This window comes from Anolis sagrei, chromosome 4 (genome assembly GCF_037176765.1).
Source record: "Anolis sagrei isolate rAnoSag1 chromosome 4, rAnoSag1.mat, whole genome shotgun sequence".
In the NCBI taxonomy this organism is placed as follows: Eukaryota; Metazoa; Chordata; class Lepidosauria; order Squamata; family Dactyloidae; genus Anolis; species Anolis sagrei.
Window position 1 is genome coordinate 38,064,026 of NC_090024.1, and position 22,542 is coordinate 38,086,567.

The 22,542-nt window shown below is 36.7% G+C and overlaps 1 protein-coding gene across 5 annotated transcripts in view; it reads right to left on the reverse strand.

Moving 5' to 3' along the window:
* Window positions 1–22,542, reverse strand: part of RALYL (RALY RNA binding protein like) — a 310,011-nt gene that overhangs the window by 205,118 nt on the left and 82,351 nt on the right. The window lies entirely within an intron of this gene.

Sequence of the window (22,542 nt, forward strand, 5' to 3'; positions counted from 1 at the left end):
CAATGACTAAAACCTTTCTTAGTGCTCTAGGTAAAACATGATTTCTGTATAAACTCTGTGAGCAATTAAGATAATGTGACATTGTGATTTTTGCCTCATCTCCACCAAAACTGCAAATAGGAATGTGTATCTCTGCTCAAAATTGTAAGGGAAGGCATAAGCTCTCACTTGATATACAGCTGACAGTATTGAACAATGAGTCATAACCAAATTTCTGCCTATGGGATGATATGAATGAAAGATGTTCTTGTTCTTTCAATCTCTATCAGGTTTCAGAGCTTACCACAAACATTCATGGAGTGTGGAAACCAGCTGCAATGTTTGGGATGAGGGTTGAAGAGAAATAGAGAACATATAGTTCAATGAACAGATATCTGAATATCTAAATATATTTAAACAACATAATTCTAGTTCATTTCCAAAAATATATCATTTGAAAACCAATAACCAACACAAGGAAAAGCATACATTTGTGTGTGTGTGTGTGTGTGTGTGTGTGTGTGTGTGTGTGTGTGTGTGTGACCTCAGAAACCTAAGTATCACTGGTAGACAGAAACAAACTGCCCTTGTCATGACCAACAAACAGATAAGAATTCTGGGTGAACACCGGAAAAAGGTTATGAATTTAAAATTTCTCCAGCTACCATTCTAGCCGAAGAATTTAGGGAGGGGTAATCCAAAAAATTTAATTACCAATCAGTGGGTAGTGTAAAACATCAGAAAAGAAACTAACAATAATATGTCCTTGGCACTTTACCAACAGAGATATTGCATAAAAGGATAAAGAACTGCAAACATATTAATGTTCTTGAACTGGAGGTGGTCCCTAATCAGATGTAAAACTCTTATTTACATTTATGATCCAAGATTTTCAATAACAGCACATAGATACATATTTCAACTTTCCAATTAGAAAATGTTGCAGGACCATTAAAGTATCCAATTAATTCAGTGTCAAAGTTCCAAAATAATGAGTAGTTCTTTCCAATGTATATTTATTTCATTGTGAATAAACAAATCCCAATGGCTTTAATATTGCAATTAACAAGGCATAATTATTAATCACTTCATAGACAATATATCTATTTCAGTACATGATGAATCCAGTCTCTCCTTGAATTTTCTGTGGACTTTTACCTAGATTATAATTAGTGGATACAGCTATGTAAAATTTGGGCGTTCCAAGTGGGAGGTAAAAACTAATTGACAGTCTGTGTCTGAACCTAATCATTATTTTAATTTCAAAATACAGCACTAGTGGAAATAAATACATGAGGAAAGAAGTTCTAGATGTGTAGATTAAAACACTCATTATGGCTTCACTGATGTAATAGTATATTGCCTTAAAATCAACCTTGAATTGTTGTATTTCTTTATTTCACTGGTAGGGTAAAAATGGGTGGGCTAATACATGGTAGGCAGAACAAGAGTGACTAGAAATAGAACAGAGGGGCAAATGACATGGTAGGTAACAGTTAAAGGAAGGGTGTTAGCTAATGCTGTTGCTGATGAGGAATATAGTGTTTAGATCGAGGGAAGTCATGGTGCCTTTGTATTCTGCTCTGGTTAGACCTTCTCTAGAATACTGTGTCCAATTCTGGGCATCACATTTCAGAGATATTGACAAGCAGAAGGTGTCCAGAGAAGGGGGACTAAAATTATCAAAGGTCTGGAGACCATGCCCTATGAGGAACGTCTCAAAGAACTAGGTATGTTTAGTCTAAAGAAGAAAAGGTTGAGAGGAGACATGATAGCCATGTAAAAATATGTGAGAGGATGTCATAAGGAAGAGGGAGCAGGCTTGTTTTCTTCTAATTTTCTGGAAATTAGCATTTGGAGCAATGGGTTCAAATTACAGGAAAGGAGATTCCACCTGAGCATTAGGAAAAAACATTAGGAAGAACCTGATCATGTGGTGGAAGCTCCTTCCTTTGAAGCTTTTAAACAGAGGCTGGGTGGCCATCTGTCAGGGATACTTTCATTGTGCTTTTCCTCCATGACAGGTGGTTGGACAAGACGGCCAATGTGGTCTCTTCCAATTCTATTATTCTCTGCTTCTAAGATGAATCAAAGGGGAGAGAGAAACAGGCAAATGTGCAAGCAGTCATCTTGGATTTAATAAGTAAGCTGGCTAGGCTGGTTATCCCAGGCCAGCAACCCTACTTGAGGCCACTGGACCAGCTACCTGCAGAGGTGTAAAGGTTTGGTCATGCCCTGAGGAGTACTCCTAACCAAGAGCATTGTTTAGATCCCCAAAGGAAGATTGCCATAGGCAATCACTTAACACCACTAGTGATGGTCATTGTGCTTGCAGTAGCCCTACTGTCACATTCACAGAAATACATCATACTCAATCAATTTGAACTGTGAATTCAAAATTTGGATTCTACTGGTATCATTTTTTTAATCTTTGCACTATATATTTAGTATATGTATTTTGGCTGTGTTGCATCCCCCTTGAGATATGAGAAGAAGCAGGTAAGAAATAATTTTGATGATGATGATGATGATTATAATTAAGAAGTTATCTCTGAGCTTTCAAAAACATAATAATATATGTGAATATTAATAAAATACATCACATCAGCTTCAGTAAAATTTACTCCAACATGTACATAGGGTCTAAGCATAAAGATGATATTATTATTAATCTGTGTTCCTTTCTTAAACATTGTGCTCAAACCCTTCAATATTCTTCTCATGCACTCTAGTAATATTGAGTTGTTTTTCAATAATAATTTCTCATTCATTGATTTCTTTGAGTTGCTTTTTCAGTCAAATGGAATCCTAATCAAATTTGCTTAGTAAATATTACACAAATGGCATTCAGGCAAATGTCTTGCCATATGGCATCTCAGCTCAAGCATCCAATTGCATATGCAATTGGACTGAAAACTGTTTTTCATTTACACAAAGACAATGTACATTGAGTTTTCAGCTCCACAGCACAATGGACATTTCTTTGGGTATTTATTTATTTAAGTACATGAAACAAAAATACAAAAACGTAGTTCTGAACAAAGCTGGAATGGAAGTTTGCAAAGACAGGAAGAATATTGTTGTGTGCCCTGAAGCCATTCTTGACTTATGTTGACTCTATCATGGAATTTTCTTGGCAAGATTGGGTCAGAAGCTACAGTGAATCCTTGAAAGAGCACTTCAATTTAAAAGTGTTTTTGAGTTAAGAGATGTTGGTCGGCTCGGATATTGCTTTAACATAACAGAAGCATTTTGAGTTTAGAGCTAGTGCCAGAGGAAGCACTAATGTGAGAGTACAAGGCTTTAGGGCTTCAAGGGAGCAGACTACGTGCCTCGTGGTCTTGTCCACTTTGGGAGATTGCTGTCCCCTTTGCTCTTATTCAGTTTGAGGAATGTTGGGTTAGTTGATTTTGTGTGGTTTTTACTCCTGGTATGTTTGGCTTCATGAAGTAAGAGACGGAAAGAGAGCAAGAGAGGGAGGGAAGTTTGAACGAGTACAGTATGAGGAAAATGATGCTTCTGCCTCTTCATTTTGTGCTTCCTTGCCACAACTTTATACTTTTACCATTTTAAAGTTGATCTTTCTTTTTTATTGTTCCCTGTGAATATGCAGGTTTTGCCTTGATGTTACACTGGCCAATACTCATTTTGTTGTCTCAAATGTGCTTCCTTGCCACAACTTTATGCTTCTACTGTTTTAAAGTTGATCTTTCTTTTTTATTGTTCCATGCAAATGTACATTTATACATTATTTGTTATTTATAAAATATTTTTTATTTAAAAACATGTAACAAAAGAGGTGGGGTTGGATAGGGCGGAACGGATTAATATTATTTCTATGCATTTCAATGGGAAAGTTCACTTTGAGATAAGAGCTATTTGAGTTAAGAGCTCAGTCATGAAACAAATTAAACTCTTAACTCAAGGTATCACGGTACTTGCCTTTGCTTTCCTATGATGTTGATTATGCGCTCAAAGTTTCCATGGCCAAGCAGACACTCATACCTTTATCATGAGTCATAGTCTTACATTCAAGATCATTACAAAATGCATGCTCAGAAGTACATTATCAAAGTAATAATAAAATAACTTTACTGAAGAATTTTTAAATGCTCCAGTTAGCTGCTGAGTCAAGAGCAGAGTGCATTTTTCTACAACCAACAAATAATCAAGTAGAAGAGGAGAGAAGAAAGATAACAGAATCAGCCCCTTTTCTTGTTTTCAGCTGAATAAGAAGCAATAAAAATCTAAAAAGTTTCATCTATGCTGATAATCGTGCCATCACCACCCAAAGAGGGAGGTTTGAAATGGTTGAATAGAAACTCTCCAAAGCTTTAGGTGCTCTTACTGCCTATTATAGGGAAAACCAGCTAATTCATAATCCATCTAAAACACAGACATGTGCTTTTCATCTTAAGAACAGGCAAGCATCTCAAGCTCTGAGGATTACCTGTAAGGAATCCTACTGGAGCATTGCAGCACAACCCTGGGAGTCACTCTGAATCACGCTCTGACTTATAAGAAGCACTGCTTGACTATCCAGCAAAAAATGGGTACTATAAACAATATCATATGAAAGCTGACTGCCAAAACCTGGGGATCACAACCAGATACAGTGAAGACATCTACCCTTGCTCTTTGCTACTCTGCTGCTGACTATGCATGCCCAGTGTGGAACACATCTCACCACGCTAAAGCATTGGATTGGCTCTTAATGAGACATGCCACATTATCAAAGGATGTCTACGCCCTACACCACTGGAGAAATTATACTGTTTAGCCAGTATTGCACCAGCCAGCACGCCAACGCCTTAAATCAAGAAATAGTTTTCTAAGATCTACAGAGATGCTCGCAGGAACACCTCAGCAAATGAAAGTCCCAAAGTGGCAGGCTAAAACCTGGAACCTCAATCCATGGTTGATACTAAATGAGAGACTCCCCCCTGGGCACACAGAAGACTGGGCAACTTGGAAGGTGCTGAACAGATTGTGCTCTGGTATCATGAGATGCAGCGCCAATCTTAAGAAATGGGAACACAAAGTGAAGTCCATGACATATGAGTGTGGAGAAGAGCAAACCACAGACCACCTATTACAATGCAGCCTGAGCCCTGTCACATGCACAATGGAGGACCTTCTTAGAGCAACACCAGAGGCACTTCAAGTGGCCAGCTACTGGTCAAAGGAAATTTAGAGTAATGCCAAGTTCTTAAACTTAGTGGGGTTTTTTTTTCTTAAATACATTAAAACTGTAGTCTCGGTCTGCTAATATGATAAATAAAAAGAATTAAAAATGTCAACATTTCCTTTCTCTTTTCCTCTTCTGTTTCTCCAACAGCTCTAATTTTTGAAAGGCAGTTTCCAAGTTTTTTTTCCTCTCTTGCATTCCCACAATAGATTTTTTAAAAGCAATTAAAATTGCCAGAGTGAACTTTGTAAAACAACAGCATTCCAGTCCCAGCAATTTTTTAAAATAAAAACTCAACATTATGTTTCTAATTCCCCATCACCCTACCACCAATGGACATCAAGGGGGAAAACAAACTGACCTACTTTTATGATGGTTATACACTCACTGCAGCTTTTCAACATGGTTGGATAAACCTTAACGTCTCCCTGCAATACACCACTGCTACCGAATAGCATCTGACCTTCAGACCTCCTTTCAACATGTTAAACTCACCCAATGCACCGTTCATAATTTTAGCAGATGGTTATATTTTTGTGCACACATAGGAAGTTTTAAAAGGCAGGCCTCTTTTAGTCATAATACAACACACTGGAAAACCTTTCTTTCAGATACAAGGTACAATGCAGATATTATGCTTCTAAATCATACAAAATCTAGTTTAAAATTTTTTCAACATTACTGACAAAACACTGCACACTTCTGAACCTTTGTCTCTTCGCAACAACTTAGAAACTACTTTTCTCCTCCTCTAAAAATTGTTTTCTATTTACAGGCAGTCCCCGAGTTACGAACAAGATGGGTTCTCTGTGTTTGTTCTTAAGTTGATTTTTTTGTAAGTCAGAACAAGTACATTTTTAAATGTAACTCCAGCCAAGCTAACTTTGGATAGCAAAGGAAAGGATTAACATCCCTTTAACACCCTTGTGGTGTTTACTTTGCTGTCTGTGCCCCTGGTCAGAAAATTTCACTTCACTTTCTGTTTCTGTGATAATTGGATTTTGAAAAATTGGTTTGTTGTGGAAATTAGGATTGGTGAAATCTTCAGTTGAGACATCTTTTCCCCGTGGTAACTCTTTTGGGAGTGAATTTCTTTTCCTAGGGGTAGATTTCTCTCAGATCCTATTGTCTCACTCCCTTTCTTTACTATAAGTAGGATGTTGGGAATCCGAGGATTGTCTATATAGATAACTCTCAGTATATGTGTGATGATGGCAGAACCTTGACAGCAATTAAATTCACTCACAAGAAAATCTTGGAAATTTCTTTATGGCTAGGTTGTTAGTTCACAGCAAAAATAAGAATGAAGAAAACTCAGGCAACTTCTCAGTTCAATATCCCTAAAAGCCCCACTCCCCAAACATCCAAAAGTTCCTCCATACAGCCTCCAGGTCTTCCAGTCTGAGCCTTTTCGCATTATCACACTCTTTCCCACGCAGGGCCCCAAATGTTTTCATTTATAGACCTTGGCTGTGAACTCATGGCACATACGTGTTCTGGTGTGTTGGACATACCAGATATGAGCCCATGACACTATGTTGGGAGTGTAGTCGTGGACCAGCGATGTAAATTGGAACTGATATAAACAGAGGGAGCCTTTTCCAAAGGGAAGGACTGTAGATGCATTCCTACAGAGATGACATAATCACCAGTTTTAAAGATGTTTAAAGCACCAAAAAACAGAGCTTATCCTTTCCAGACTAATAATATAATGCAGATACTCTTCTGAGGGATTAGATAAGGTAGTAACTATTGATCCCAACAGGACTTGGTTGAGATGATCTGGCTTACTATTAGATGAGAGCTGCACTCAAAAGAATACCCAGGCAGAAAGAAACAGAGAATCACTTTGTTCTTCAGCTGTGTCTTCTCAAACAGGCTTGCCAGATGGAAAACATCACATCAGTAGAGTGGAAGGTGGCTGATCTCCTACTGTGATCCAGCAGGCTTGCCATATGAAGTAAATAGATTCCTTCATTCCCTCCTTAAAGTAAGCAAAGGAATCCCCTTCCTTTCTGTAAAATTCATCCTGCTGTTGTTTTCTCCCTGTCTCCCATACTGGGCAAGTAAAAGTAAACTAGGCCAACAACCTTTTCTTACTGCTCAAAACTCTTTACCAGTCTTGCCCTCTCTTCCCATCCATATTTGAAAGAGCAATACATTGCTAATGGATCTTATATATTTATTTCTGCAGATGCACTGCATATTTGAAATGTTCCAGTTGGGGCAAACACAAAGTGACAGTTGTCTGCATGTTACTGAAACCCATACTTATCTCTCTATCCTGCTCAGAGAATTAACGGCCTGTGTCGCTTAGGGTGTGTCTGTATGCAGTTTGATACCAGTTTAACTGCCATGTCTCAATGCTGTGGAATCATGAGTTTCATAGTTTGGTGAGGTACCCACACTTTTGCAGAAAAGGCTAAAGATCTTGCAAAAATACAACTCCCATAGCATTAAGTATGGCAGTTAAAAGTGTTGCCAAACTACATTAATTCTACAGTGTAGATGCACCCTTAGATAACATTGTCACAATATTTTAGTAATTCATATAACGGTATGAGTCAATTTAGGTGTACTCATAAATTACAAAGCACCACCCAAAACCACATACACACATATAAACATTATTTTGTGTTTAACTTCTTAATATTAACATTCTTAGTTAATGGAGTTTTTTTTTTTAAAAAAAAAAGACAACATAAAGGGTTTGTTCTATGAGAAATAAGATATGAGAGAATAAACTAAAATTTCTTTTTCTGAAAAAAAATAGTTAATGGAGAGATTAAATAACATAGGGGAAACTATATCAGTAAGCAAACATCCAGTCACTCTTATGGATAACACACATTGCTGAGAATACTATGTGCTGAATCGCTACATGAATGATTAAGTAGATATTTTATTGTGGCTATTCATTCATATCTTGATTTCCTTCAGTTTCAGATAACAAAAACTGAGTTTGCAAATCCCAACTATACTACAGCAGTGTCCTGATATTTATGGGTTGAATATCCCTGATCCAAAATGCTTGAGACCGGAAACAGATATTCCTGAAGACAATAGTATACACAATGGGCTGCTGTAAGTTTTCCGGGCTGTAAGGCCATGTTCCAGAAACATCCTCTGAGGATGCCTGCCATATTATCAATGCGGCTTACAAAGGCCAAGGCCCATAGATGTGGGTGAAACGTCTGGAGAGAATGCTTCTTGAATATGGCCATACAGACCTGAAAACTCACAGCAACCCAGTGATTCCAGCCATGAAAGCATTCAACCACATATATACACAATATTTTTAATAATGTTGTGCATGAAACAAAGTCTATGTACATCAAACTTTCAGAAAGCAAAATTGTCATCCCAACAACCCATGCTGATAATTTGGATTTTTGAGTATTTGAGACTCCTGGACAAGAGACACTCAACTTGTATTAAGTCTGCTTGACAACATTCGGCGAACAGATAGGTGCTTGCTGAATCCCCACAAGGTTACAGCACTGACACAATCATACAAATGATGTTGTGCTCGTTTGTATTTTAATTAAAATCAAATAATTATCGATTGAGCCACAATGAATAATCCAAAGCTCCTTAAATGCATTGTTCCCTTTTCCAGAGTAGATAAATGAGAGGACATATGATTTACCCACATCTTAATAAGACTAGCAACCCAACCACATAAAATATAATTGCCTTAAATACAGAAGAAACTTATCAAACATAATATCTTTGTCTAATTGCATGGTATGGCATATTCTTTACAGCAAACAGTGGATCATTTATGAAAAGCAAGAGGTAATCATTAAAGAATTTGGGCTCATGTGTATACAACGTAACGGCCTTAACATACTTTTAAAAATATGCATTGATACATGTATTACAAGAATTGTGCAAGGAAGGTTGTTTTCCATACCAAGCTCCAGAAAAACCTGGGTAGGGGATAGCATTAATTCAAAAACATGGAAAAGTTGCTTGAAAAGCTAGAGCCAATCTCTCCTCATGCAGCATGGTCATATTGCCTGTCAGGTTCTGAAAATGAATGGTAGAAAAACTTTTTCAAGCTCTTAATATTACTCACACAAAATATTTTTAGATTTCTTTGATGTCTGCTAACTAGGACAGCTTTTTCAATTGATCAAAAAATTTTTAGCAATTAATCCATCCTGCTTAATCTAACCGACAAATGAGCAGAACACTGAAAACCTAATTAATTCATTTTACAACTCTGCGTACATTCAGACAGCATTTAAAATGATACCTTTTGCAAATAACCTTAGTAGTAGTTGGCAAAGAAAATGGAAACAAAAGAAAACAAAGAACTAGAAACCATATATAGAATTATATTTCAGTTGTTATATCTGAAATTCCTTTTGAATTACATCTGTTCTTTTCTACTCTGAAGAACAATATTATTGGGGAAAATGCCATGTTTTTGTCATTGTTGTAAGTGAGTTAAAGTGTTTAATATATATACTTCAGAGGAGAAAGAAAGAAAGTTTGGATATACAACATTAGAAATAATTACTGTATACTTGAATATACGCCTAGTTTCTCACCCCTTTTTTAGGCTCAAAAAGCCCCCCTCAGCTTATACTCGAGTGAGGGTCCTGGCGGGAAGGTGTGGGGCTGAAAGAAGAGCTTCTTTCAGTCCATGCCTTCCTGCCAAGACCCTCACCTCTCTGCATAGCAACCAAGCCCTCCTTCTTTTCCTCTCTTGCGAGGCACGTGCCATCCCCTCCTCCTCTCTTGGTGCCAGTCTTTCTCACTTTTCCTTATTCATATACATACAGCATCTTCCCCAAAATGTATAGTTAAAATATACTATGTTGATTATTGGAATGATACGAAAGCACATTTACATTGAAGAAGGTTAGAATAATGGTTTAATTAGAGTTGGACAGTCTTATCATAAATTAAAGTTTTATGTAAATATTCAAAAACATTTAATCTACTGATGCCTCAATTCATGTAATTTTACTGTTATCTATTTTTATTTTGAAATTTACCAGTAGCTGCTGAATTTCCCACCCTCAGCTTATTCTCAAGTCAATATGTTTTCCCAGTTTTTTGTGGTAAAATTAGGTGCCTCAGCTTGTATTCGGGTCAGCTTATACTCGAGTATATACAGTATTCTCCATGTAATGAAGCCATAAAGCATGACCAGCCCATCAAATGATTTTAAGAAAAACTGGAAATAGTATTCCTGCAATAATAGAAAAATAAAATAAAACTGTGCTGAAATGGAAAACAAAAAACTGAAGTTAACTATGGGAAAAGGTTAAAAATAATCTCACAATGTATTTTGTGACCGTCCAACAGCAATTCTTATCTGCATATGCAAAAATCACAAACCTGAAATAAATAACAGGAAGATGACTGAAGTGAGATCACTGCTGGTTGATTTTAATTGAGTTCAAGATCAATTACTTACATCCTGCATCGAAAATGGTTTAGTTCACAGCTATATCAAAAATTGAAAGTAAGTACAGTATACTATTAGTGATGTCAATTTATTAACTTGCTGTAGCTTCTTATGAACATGATATGCTATAATTCAATTTGACAGATAGCACAGATGATAAAAATATAATTGCTGGTGGTTGCATATGATGAAAAACATTATAAAACTCGTCCTGACAGTCAATAAAACTGTTTTGGCACAGACCACCTTGTCTTCCTTGAAACTGTCAAGCATTTGAAAAAATTATGCTTTTTACTAAAACATAATTATCACCTAGCATGGTACCTTGAGTATTGGACTACATTCTGCAGAGCAGGATGTGAATCCCCTCTTAGACATGAAAACCCACTGGGCTCCCACCAGAACCTCATTTCTTCTGGGGGGGGGTTGGTTCCCATCTTCTTTCCTTAATGTTTCCTCAATAAATATTTTCCATATATTTTCAAAATCATTATCCTTCCTTAGGCCTTTTTAAACCTTTAAATTGCATGTTAATTTGTCATTTATTGCTAATTTCCAAATTTCCTTGTACCATTCTTCTATCTTAATTTCCACCATATATCTTGAAATATAATATCTATGGACAAAGATGACCCAGGTTGGAATGCATTTGCAAATTGCCATCAAATAGGTAACATAATCAAAATCTGTTCTGAACCATAAATATTGTATTTTTCAACGTATAAGACAACTGGGTGTATAAGATGACCCCTAACTATTCCAGTTAAAATATAGAGTTTGGTATATACTGCAGTCCTCAAGAGTGAGATCTGAGAGGCAGAGAAGGAGGTACAGTAATAGGATACAATGGTGGGCCAGTCGGGTGAAAGAGGAGTGTTTTATGTGCACAGCACTGCTCTATCTCTTTTTCCCCATACCCAGGCGTCCTGGATGCCTGCAGCTTGCTCTGCACTTACACCTTCCCAGTGAGGTGCCCCCTCACCTCATCACTGGGACCACATTAAGTCACTTCTTTCCATGAATCTTGGAGAGTGGGTTTTCTTCTACCATACTTGTACAACACCATAGTTTCTGCTTTCATATGGTCACTGCATATGACAGGATGTGGCCGTGGTCGTTTTTGAGCTCCCCCCACCATAAGATGACACCAAGTGTATAAGACAACCCTTGACTTTTGAGAAGATTTTCCTGAGGTAAAAAGTAGTCTTATATTCCAGGAAATACAGTACATAATGGCTTAGTTTTACTTTGTATCAAATTTAGTCTATTCAAGCTATTTCTTCATGCTATACATTATGGAGTATCCAATAATAAGAAAAGATGTCAGTTGTATTGAGGGCACATGCTTGATTATTTTATGTGCTGCAAGTATCACAGAGGCTTCTTTTATGTACAGAGTAATGTTGAAGTGACCTAGATCAGAATACACTAAGGGTTCCTGGTGATAAGTATATTTCAAAGAAAAATTAACAGGGAGGGTGTATGTGAAAATAGAACATTGTTAAAAACACAGATGTAGTAAAAATTGTGAAAATATCGTTTGCATATCCATGTTAACCAAATAATCAAAACATGAAATTAGCGGAGTCAATGACGTAGAACTAGTTTAAATCAAATTGTTTAGACAAGCTGTCTTTATGGAATGACGCTGTACTATGTTATTGGCAAAGTTACCAAAAAAAATCCAAGAAGAGATCTTTAAATGAATCATAGAATCACAGAGTTGAAGAGACCATGAAGGCCATCCAGTCTAACCCCTGCCATGTGGGAAAACACAAAGCACCCCCGAAAGATGGCTATCCAGCCTCTGCTTGAAAACCTCCAGATAAGATAAGAAAACTTCACTGCTTTTCCAGGCAATTACTTATATTGCCAAAGCAGCATTCCTCTCAAAAAGTCTACCTCCTCAGCTGCAGCTTATGCTATCAACCTCATTTTTAAGATGCTATAAGATCTTTTTACACATTGATATTCCAGATGAAATGACCATGTCTTCGAAAACAAGACTTGTTAATCATAGCTGATTGCAATGCAGAAGAAAGAAATACAAGCAGAATAAAAGACTATAGAAAAATTGGCTAGAATCAAGAAAAGAAGCAGAAAAATGAGTTTTGCAAGGCCAATAGCTTATTCATTAAAAAAAACACATTCTTCAAGAAACTGAAGTGGCTACTCTATACATAGACATTACCTAACAGCCAATACAAAATTGAAATAAACTACATAATTGCAGATAATGGAGACGCCCCATTCCCTCCTCAAAAACAAGACTAGGAACAGATTGTGGCATAAACCATGGCCTATAGATAATAATAATAATAATAATAATAATAATAATAATAATAATAATAATAATAATAAAAATAAACAAGACACAGCTCTGTAGCCCAGATGATTCACTGGAACTTATGTCACAAGTACCACCTACCAGCAGTAAAGAATTGGTGGGATCATAAACCTGCAAACGTCATGAAAAATGAACATGTAAAAATACTGTGGGACTTTCGAATCCAGACTGACAACATTTTGGAACAAAATACACCACACATCACAAATGTGGAAAAGAAAAAAGTCTGGATTATTGATGTCGCCATACCAGGTGACAGCCACATTGAGGAAAAACAACAGGAAAAACTCAGCTGCTATCAAGACCTCAAAATCGAACTGCAAAGACTCTGGCATAAACCCGTACAGGTGGTCCCAGTGATCATTGGCACACTGGGTGCCGTGCCAAAAGATCTCAGCTGGCATTTGGAAACAATAAACATCGACAAAATCACAATCTGTCAACTGCAAAAGGCCACCTTACTTGGATCTGCGCGCATCATTCGAAAATACGTCACACAATCCTAGATGCTTGGGAAGTGTTCAACTTGTGATTTTTTGATACAAAATCCAGCATACAGATCTCATTTGCTGTGATATACTGTGTTTTTGTGTCAGTAAAATAATAATAAATAAATAATTTTATTTCCTACCCACCTCTCCTCATGGCTCAAGGCAAGACATAAAATAATTAAAACACTTAAACATTGTAAACATTCTATAAATACATATATAAAAATGTATTTGTATAAAATACATATTAAAACATATATCAAGGATAGAGTGAAAGATATCAAAGATAGAGTAAAACTAAAGAACATTAAACCAGTCATTCTGTTAAAATTCAATGTGAAGAACCATCCTGGTAGAATTTGAACTAATAAGCCTAATTGACCAGAAAACAGAAAAACTCTGGATTGAAGCCAGGGATATTGTCAAGGAAGAATACGAAAAGGCAATAGAGGCTAAGTGTCCATTATATGAAATCAACTCCTCCTCTCCCCCTTCCCCGTCCCTTATCACTCTGGCATTCCAGCTGACTTAACTGCAGGCAAGAAGCAACTGGCACAGCCTATGTCATGCCAGATCAGTCCTGGAATAACAGTTCAGTATAAACCTTCCCAATGAATTAGGGCAGATCCATGCCATTTATGGTTGTGAAAGTTGGTAAGTAAGGAAAGATGAAAGAAAAAAACCAAGTGATTTGAAATGTATGAATATTGTAATTGCTAACAAGACAAAGAAATGGATCCCAAAGCAAAGCAAACCAAAAAATCTAGAAGCCAAAATGACTAAACTGAGTTTATCCTCCTTTAGACTCATGATTCATTAAAAAATAATGCTTGCTAAGATAGAAGGCTGTAGGAAAAGAGAAAGCCTACATTATAAATGGATAGACTAAATCAAGGAAACCATGTCCATGTATTTTGAAGACCTGAACAGGGCTGTTGATGATAGGGTAACTTAGGGGTCTTTCATTTATAGGGTCACTGTAAGTTGAATAATGACAGCAAATAATGAACCCTCTCTGTTCTTTAGATACAGGAAAAATGATATAGAAGAGGCAAATTATACATTTCAATCAATCAATCAATCAATCAATCAATCAATCAATTTATTTAGTTACTTCTTTTATAGACTGCTTTTCTCACCCCGGGAGGGGGGACGACTCAAAGCAGTTTCCAACATATTCACAGCAAAATTCAATGCCTTACGAAACATGAAATCCTAACATAAAATAACAGTAACATAAAACTATCAATTCATAAAACAACATTTAAACACTGAGATTTAAAACATATTAATATAAACATTAAAATCACATGATCCAGAAGCATGGTCCAGGCCATTCCAGTATAAAATAACAATTGCTCATAATCTGTATTCATTTCTTGTCCTGCTTACTGCCCAAATGCTTGATCCTACAGCCATGTTTTTTCTTCTTCAGAAAGCCACGAGGGAGAGCACTGATCTAATTTTGTTGGGGAAGGTGTTCCATTGACAAGGGGCCACCACAGAGAAGGAGGCGGGACTGAGAGGAAGATGTGTTCAGACAGGTAAGCTGGGCTGGAACCGTTTAGGGCTTTACAGACTAAAGCCAGCCCTTTGAATTCTGCTCGGTATGATTATCTGATAATAACTACATTTTATTACATAGCAAAAGTGTAGAAATATCCCTTTTATAAACTAAAATGTTATTATTGAGCTTATAATACCTCTTTTTAATAAAATTACAGAACCTTTTAAATTTCAATAACGCTACTAAAGAAAAAGTATTTTTCAACTTTGAAAATATTATAAACAGCTTTTTAAGATTTTTAGCAAACAAAGATACTGAAATCCATTTTGTACCGTTAAAACTACCTAATCTAATTTAACAAGAATGAGCTCAGCAAACAGCAAATATTTCTGTGCCTTGCAGAATACTAAACAGTCAAGACTGCAGTATTTTTCAAAAGGCTTCTTGGCAGACACACTCCTATCCATCCATTACTTCTATCATACAAAATAGAAAAAATGTGGTTATTATCTGCCTGAGATTGAGAATGAAGGTCAGCTTTCTGTTTGGTTACTTTAATACTTTATTTTACACTCTGTAACAGAAGGAAAAGCAAACACTGAAGTAAATGGTTCATAACAACTATTTTCAATCTAGCCCAAGATAATTGCTTCTGTGCAGAAGAAATCCAGAATGAAGTTATGTTTTAATCTAATAGATTACAATAATGTCCTGTTATTATTGCTATATAATCTATGGTGCACATATTATTCATTATGGTGGCCTTAAATTTAAGGCCACCAAATTCTACCTCTTCCCTAGCCTCATTTTACATTTACTTTCCTCTGTGTATCTGTGTGCCTGTGTTGCTTTACCATATTTCTGTTGATTCAATTGAAATAAATACATAGACTGCCTTTATGAATATATAGAAAGAGATCACCTGATGACCAGTACACAAATCAAACAATCTACATAATTGAGAGCAAAAGATAGAGAAGCTGCACTCCTTCTGCTAAAACAACATCAGGAATAGATCACAGCACACTCCATGAATTGTGAATACCAAAAATGAGAGCAAACTAAAAAATTAACATATACCAACTCAGTACAACCCGAAGAACATCTCACTAGGATTTAAGGCCCGTAGAAAGAGACCTATGCCATTAAGCCTAATTCATCAAGAGCCAGAGGACCAACCCCCGAGTCAAGTAAAACAACATTGTAAGGGAAGAATCCAAAATGACATTATCCGACAAAAACAAAAAAGCAAATCTTAATTTGGTTACAGATGAAACTCTTAAAACAGTAAGAGACTGTTAATAAGCAAAAACAAAAGGTCACAGAAATAGAACCAGAACTCTGAATGTTTGTGCAAAGAGGTGAAAACATGACCAATTCCTCTGAGGAAGAATTTTTCACTGATGAACCTACAACTGTAGCAAGTGAAGTGGAAGCTGCACAAGGTCACTACTGTGACTATATGCTCCTAGAGTTTGTGATATAAAGGAAGGGGAAAACTAAGAAAAGTCAAACACGCATTCTAGACTTTAGGAGAGCTGACTTCAGAAAATGTAAGGAAATATTGAGTGTGATTCCATGGACAAGAATATTGAAAGAGAAGGGAGTCAATGATGAATGCGAGTTTCTTAAAAGTAAGATACTAAAGGCACAATTGCAAAGAGTGCCAGTAAGGAGGGAAAAATAGAAGTGTAAAACAACCAGAATAGATGTCAATTTTTTAACTGAGCTAAAATTTAAAAGATACATGCACAACAAATAAAAAGGGCAGAAATCACTAAAGAGAAATTCAAACAAATAACCAACCCATGTAGGTAAATGTTACAAGTTTGGTAGATGTAGGGAATTCTATGGATATAGCATATCTTTGTTACAGTAAGAACTCCAACAAGGTCCCTCATGACTTCTTGCAAACAAACTAGTCAAATGTGGGCTAGGCAATGCTACTATTAAGTGGATCCGTAATTGGTTAAGCTACCAAACCCAAAAGGTGTTCACCAATGGTTCTGTTTCATCCTGAAAAGAAGTGCCTTCATGGAGTGCCACAGGTTTCATTCCTGAGCCCAGAACTGTTCAATATCTTTATTAAATACTTGGATGAAGGTTTAGAGGGCATGCTTATCAAGTTTGCAGATGACACCAAATTAGAAGGCTTAGCTAATATTCCAGAGGATTGGATCAGAATTCAAAATAACATTAACAGATTAGAGAGCTGGTCCAAAGCTAACAAAATGAATTTCAATAAGGACAAATGTAAGATACTATACTTAGGCAGAAAAAATGAAGTGAAAAGATACAGAATGGGTGATTCCTGACTTTATGACAGACCATATAAAAAAGATAATGAAGTCTTTGTGGAAAACATGTTGGATATGAGCCAACAGTGCAATGCAGCAGCTAAAAAAGCCAACAGGATTTTGGGCTGCATCAAAAGGGATATACAAAGAGGCCCTGGGAAGTCATGGACTGGGAAGCCCTGGCCCTTGAGCACTCTAATTTAATATAATAATAATAGTAATAGTAATAATAATAATAATAATAATAATAATAATAATTTCATTTATATTCCACTCTATCTCCCTGGAGGGACTCAGGACAGATTAATACTGTCCAACTCTGATTAAATCAATATTCTAACCTTCTTCAATGTAAATTTGCTTACGTTTCCTTCCAATAATCACCATAGTTAATTTTAACTATACATTTTGGGGAAAATGCTGTGTGTATATGAATAAGGAAATGTGAGAAAGACTGGCATTGAAAGGAGGAGGGGAAGGCACGTGCTGCACCGAGAGAGGAGAGGAAGGCCCGTGCTGCACGAGAAAGGAGGACAGAAAAGTGCATGCGGTGCAAGAGAGGAGGAGAGGAAGAAGAGCTGGGTTGCTGTGCAGAGAGGTGAGGGTCCTGGTAGAAAAGCGTGGGGCTGAAAGAAACTCTTCTTTCAGCCCCATGCCTTCCCGCCAGGACCCTCACTGGGGTCCTGGCAGGAAGGACCTGGTGGGAATAAGCTGGGGGAGGGGGGGCTTTTTCAGCCTAAACATAGAGCTGAAAAACTAGGCTTATATTCAAGTATATACAATAATTACTATCTTACAAGGCAACAAAGTAACAGACAGCATTTTCACAGGATGTGAAATACACTGCTTATAAACCACCTTGGCTCCAATATGTATTTTGTGGAAATATGTTTTAATATGTGTATTTTAAAGAGTTATTTTAGATGAATGTGTATTCTAGCAAAGTCGTAAACCCTCCTGAGCCTTGAGGAGAGGCAGACAAGAAATAATAATAATAATAATAATAATTATTATTATTATTATTATTATTATTATTATGGGGAAAAGGTGAGATGTAAAATAAGTATTTATATAATCTTAAAATATGTAGCAAAAATTAGAAGCCTTGCTCAAAACATGGACAGAACTTGTTTATAGCTGGACATTGAACATAGTGTTTCACCAAGCCAGCAAAGAGGCAGCCAGACAAGCATTTGGAGAGACTGATATGATGCAAACTGGCACCGTCCCACTGTCATGTTACTGTCACCTCCGTCTGGTGAGGAATGAAAAAAATGGCAGGCAGAGCAATGTCACAGCAGCTGTAACATTCTGAAGAGACTGTTATATGTAAACAAAATTGCTTGGTTATATATTGTACTGGAGCAGCAGTGAACTCTGCGCCAATACCAATATTAAAGAAACATTGAACTTCTTGTTATAATCAGATTTTCTATTTACAGTGGGAAGTGAGAGTGTGCAGCTGATCCACATCTAATGTTATGTATGCATGTATGTGTGTATGTATGTGTGTGTGTGTATCTCTCTCTCTCTCTCTCTCTCTCTCTCTATATATATATATGTCTAAATGCATAAAGAAAATACATTACTGGCAAAGAAGATTTAAACATGTCAATCCCATCAATAAAGTTCAAAACAGAACAATAGTTCTGCCTCTGCTTCATAACTTAAAATATATTCCATTACTTCAGACAGGATGAGGAAAAATGAATTCCTAGCATGACGATTACATACAGTTGTTTCAGGCATGATTACCATCATGCTTATGCAAAAAGCTCTTGGGTGGTATTTGCTTACAAACTGAACATAAAAATCTTGAAAAATATGCATTACTCTCAACACCACAGCGAGGGGGTTAATTTTTTAAAAGAAAACTTTAAAGCTTGTAAAACCAAAAAAAAAAAAAAAAGGGGGGGGGGTTTCTGTTAACTCTGAAGTGGATTAGAATGTTCAAAGTGCTTCAGGACTTGACACCTTGTACAGGCTGATTTATACTCCAGACATCATAATGCCTACCTACTCCAGAATGACAAATAGCACAACATTGAAATTTCAATGGCAGCCCCAGAGCAGTAGCAGCCAACGTATTCCATCTTAATAGCAAGGCTCCTGCAATTCTGTTCACTTAACATTCAGAGCAGTTAACACATCTTGTTGCATCCAAATTCAGATACAAAAACCTTCAAATCAAACTATTTACCTCAAGTGAAGTCTGCCTTGAATAATTCACTAAGTGGCAGGAAGCTAGAAGTAAGGATGGGGAAGTACAGCATAAGAAGATATTTTTGTTTCATTTCAAGAAAGCCTAGACTATCAAAAATATGGTCATAAAGGTTTCTTACTTAATGTGGATATAAAAATACTGAAAACTCTTTTAGTTAATACATTTCATTTGTTAACATTTGTTAACATGGAATTTATCAAAAACAGGCAGGGTATTCATATTCAATTGGCTGTGGAATTCATTGCTTTAAACTCAGATATAACTGATCAGCCAGATGATTGCTGACAAGGCCATTGTTAACATTTACTGCCCATTTATTTTCACTGTACTGGCTATTTGTAGGTTTACTAAAGAATTTTTGAAATGAATAAAAGGTTTAAATTCATCACCAAGAGCATGGATTTTGACCAATACTTTTTCTCATCCTTTTAAAATAATTGAATGGGCAAAGATATCCGCCATTTCCTTTAATATTCAATTTGTACTTGGAACCCTTAACATGAGTTTTAGACAAAATTCCGGGATTGATAAATCTGTGCAGGCTGGTTTAGATTTTATCCCTGCAGAGGAACTTTTGTTGTTTATTTAAAAAAACAATCCCTATTTTGATGTAACTACCACAATTAATACCTTTAGTAAAATAGCTGGGAGTTTAAGTAACTGGTCCAAGTCAGAAAACCTGCTGGTGGGAGAAAATCTATTTGTCTGGGTATAATTATTTCTAGATCTACTAGAAATAGTAGATTTGCATGAAGCCCAAATGAGTGGATCGATGACAAATCGGATAGGAAAGAAATTATTCTGAGGGACTTTTCTAAGAAAGAAAGCTCTCACATTTATCTTCCTGCAATAAGACTTACAAGTTCATTTTATTTGTCTCCTATAGATATATAAAAACCTTTTTATTCATTTTTATTTTGCTACAAGTTTCACTATGGCTTCCATCCTCCCCTTCTCCTATAGAATTTACACCCTCGTGTTTAGAGCATTATTTTGGGCAGAGGTTCAAATTATCAGCTTCAACGCATGCCAAGATGGAGTTTAAAACTTTCTTGATCAGATTCACCATGCTTTGGCCAAAAGCATCCTTTCTGATCTACATGAGATGCAGCTCATCTGTGGCCAGTAGTCATTTGTCTAAAAGGTGAAGATCATGAGGAGATTCCATCTGAGGAGATTCCATCTGAACATTGAGGAGATTCCACCTGAACATGAGGAAGAACTTCCTGACTGTGAGAGCCGTTCAGCAGTGGAACTCGCTGCCCCGGAGTGTGGTGAAGGCTCCTTCTTTGGAAGCTTTTAAACAGAGGCTGGATGGCCATCTGTCAGGGGTGATTTGAATGCAATATTCCTACTTCTTGGCAGGGGGTTGGACTGGATGGCCCATGAGGTCTCTTCCAACTCTTTGATTCTATGATTCTATGTTTCTAGAAACAAAGTCTTTCTCGTCAACACCATCTGGATAACCAGTCATTGTATGTATAATATCAAACCCAACAGAGAATATTACAAATTGGATAAGAAAGATTCAGGAGTATGGAAAAGTGGCAGGGCTAAAAATAAACCAGCAAAAGACTAAGCTTCTAACGAAAAATATCAGCAAAACGAAGCAATTAGAACTAGAGAGAATCACAAATTTTACTGTATCCAATAAAGTGAAATACCTAGGGATAACGTTGACAGCAAGTAATATACAGTTAGTTAAGAATAATTATGAACAGTCCTGGAAAGAGATCTCTATGAAATTAGAAAAATGGAAGCAGCTCAAGTTAAGTATACTAGGGAGAGTGGCATTAATAAAAATGAAGATCTTACCGAAGATGATCTACATGTTTCAAATGTTGCCGATACTTAGAACCAATCATTATTTTGTAATATGGAAAAGGGATATACAGCAATTCATCTGGCAAGGGAAAAATCCCAGGATCAAATACTCGACGCTGATAGACGCAAGGGAAAGGGGTGGCCTGACCTTACCGGATTTTCAGTTATATTTCGAGGCCTCAGCATTGGTTTGGGTAAGGGAGTGGGCAACCCTTAGAAAGAAAAAACTTCTGAACCTAGAAGGCGCAGATCTAAGGAGGGGCTGGCATGCCTATTTATGGCATGGGAAGGCTAAAATAGAAAAGAATTTTACCAGCCATATTATTAGAGCTGCGCTCCTGAAGGTGTGGGAAAAGTATAAAAGAATGTTTTATAGTAAAACACCACTCTGGCTCTCCCCCATGGAGGCCTTCCATAAAAGGGAAATACCCAGCAGTAGCTGGTATACATACAAGGTACTACTCGAAAAGGTACAAAACCAATATAGAATGAAATCAAGAGAAGTACTGAAGTCCTTAGATGTAAATTTTTCTTGGTTTCACTACCATCAGATTACGGATAGCTTCAAGGAGGACAACAGGATAGGTTTTGCAACAACTGACTCCCTTTGGGACAGAATAATGGAGAAGGAGAGGAAGGTGATAAAAACCCTCTACCAAAAACTGTTGGAATGGAGGACGGAAAAGGAACTTATTAAGGATAATATGATTTCATGGGCATTGGACCTGAAACATACCATTCTGTTAAAGGATTGGGAAGTAATTTGGAAAGATAAAATAACACTTACAAAAACAGTATTTATTAAAGAAAGTTGGTATAAGATGTACACACGATGGTATCTTACACCGTCAAGGTTAGCAAAATTCCATCACGGTGCAAGTAATTTATGTTGGAAATGTGGTACCAAAGTAGGCACATTTATACACTGTTGGTGGGATTGCATAAAAGTCAAAAAAATTTGGAAGCTGATCCATCGAAATGTACAGGGGATTTTGCAATTAAAGTTTGAAATGAAGGCGGAGTATTATCTCCTACACCTACTGGACTTTGAAATGGAAAAAAATAATGAGAGTTTACTGTTTCATTTCTCCGCAGCAGCACGAATAGTGATGGCGAGTAAATGGAAAATGAGGGAGTTGACATCACTAGACGCATGGTTACTTAAGATAAAGGACTTTATGGAACTAGACACGCTATCTAATATGACATACGATATAAGTGCAAAGAGAAGAGTAGACTGGTACCCACTTAGAAGATTCC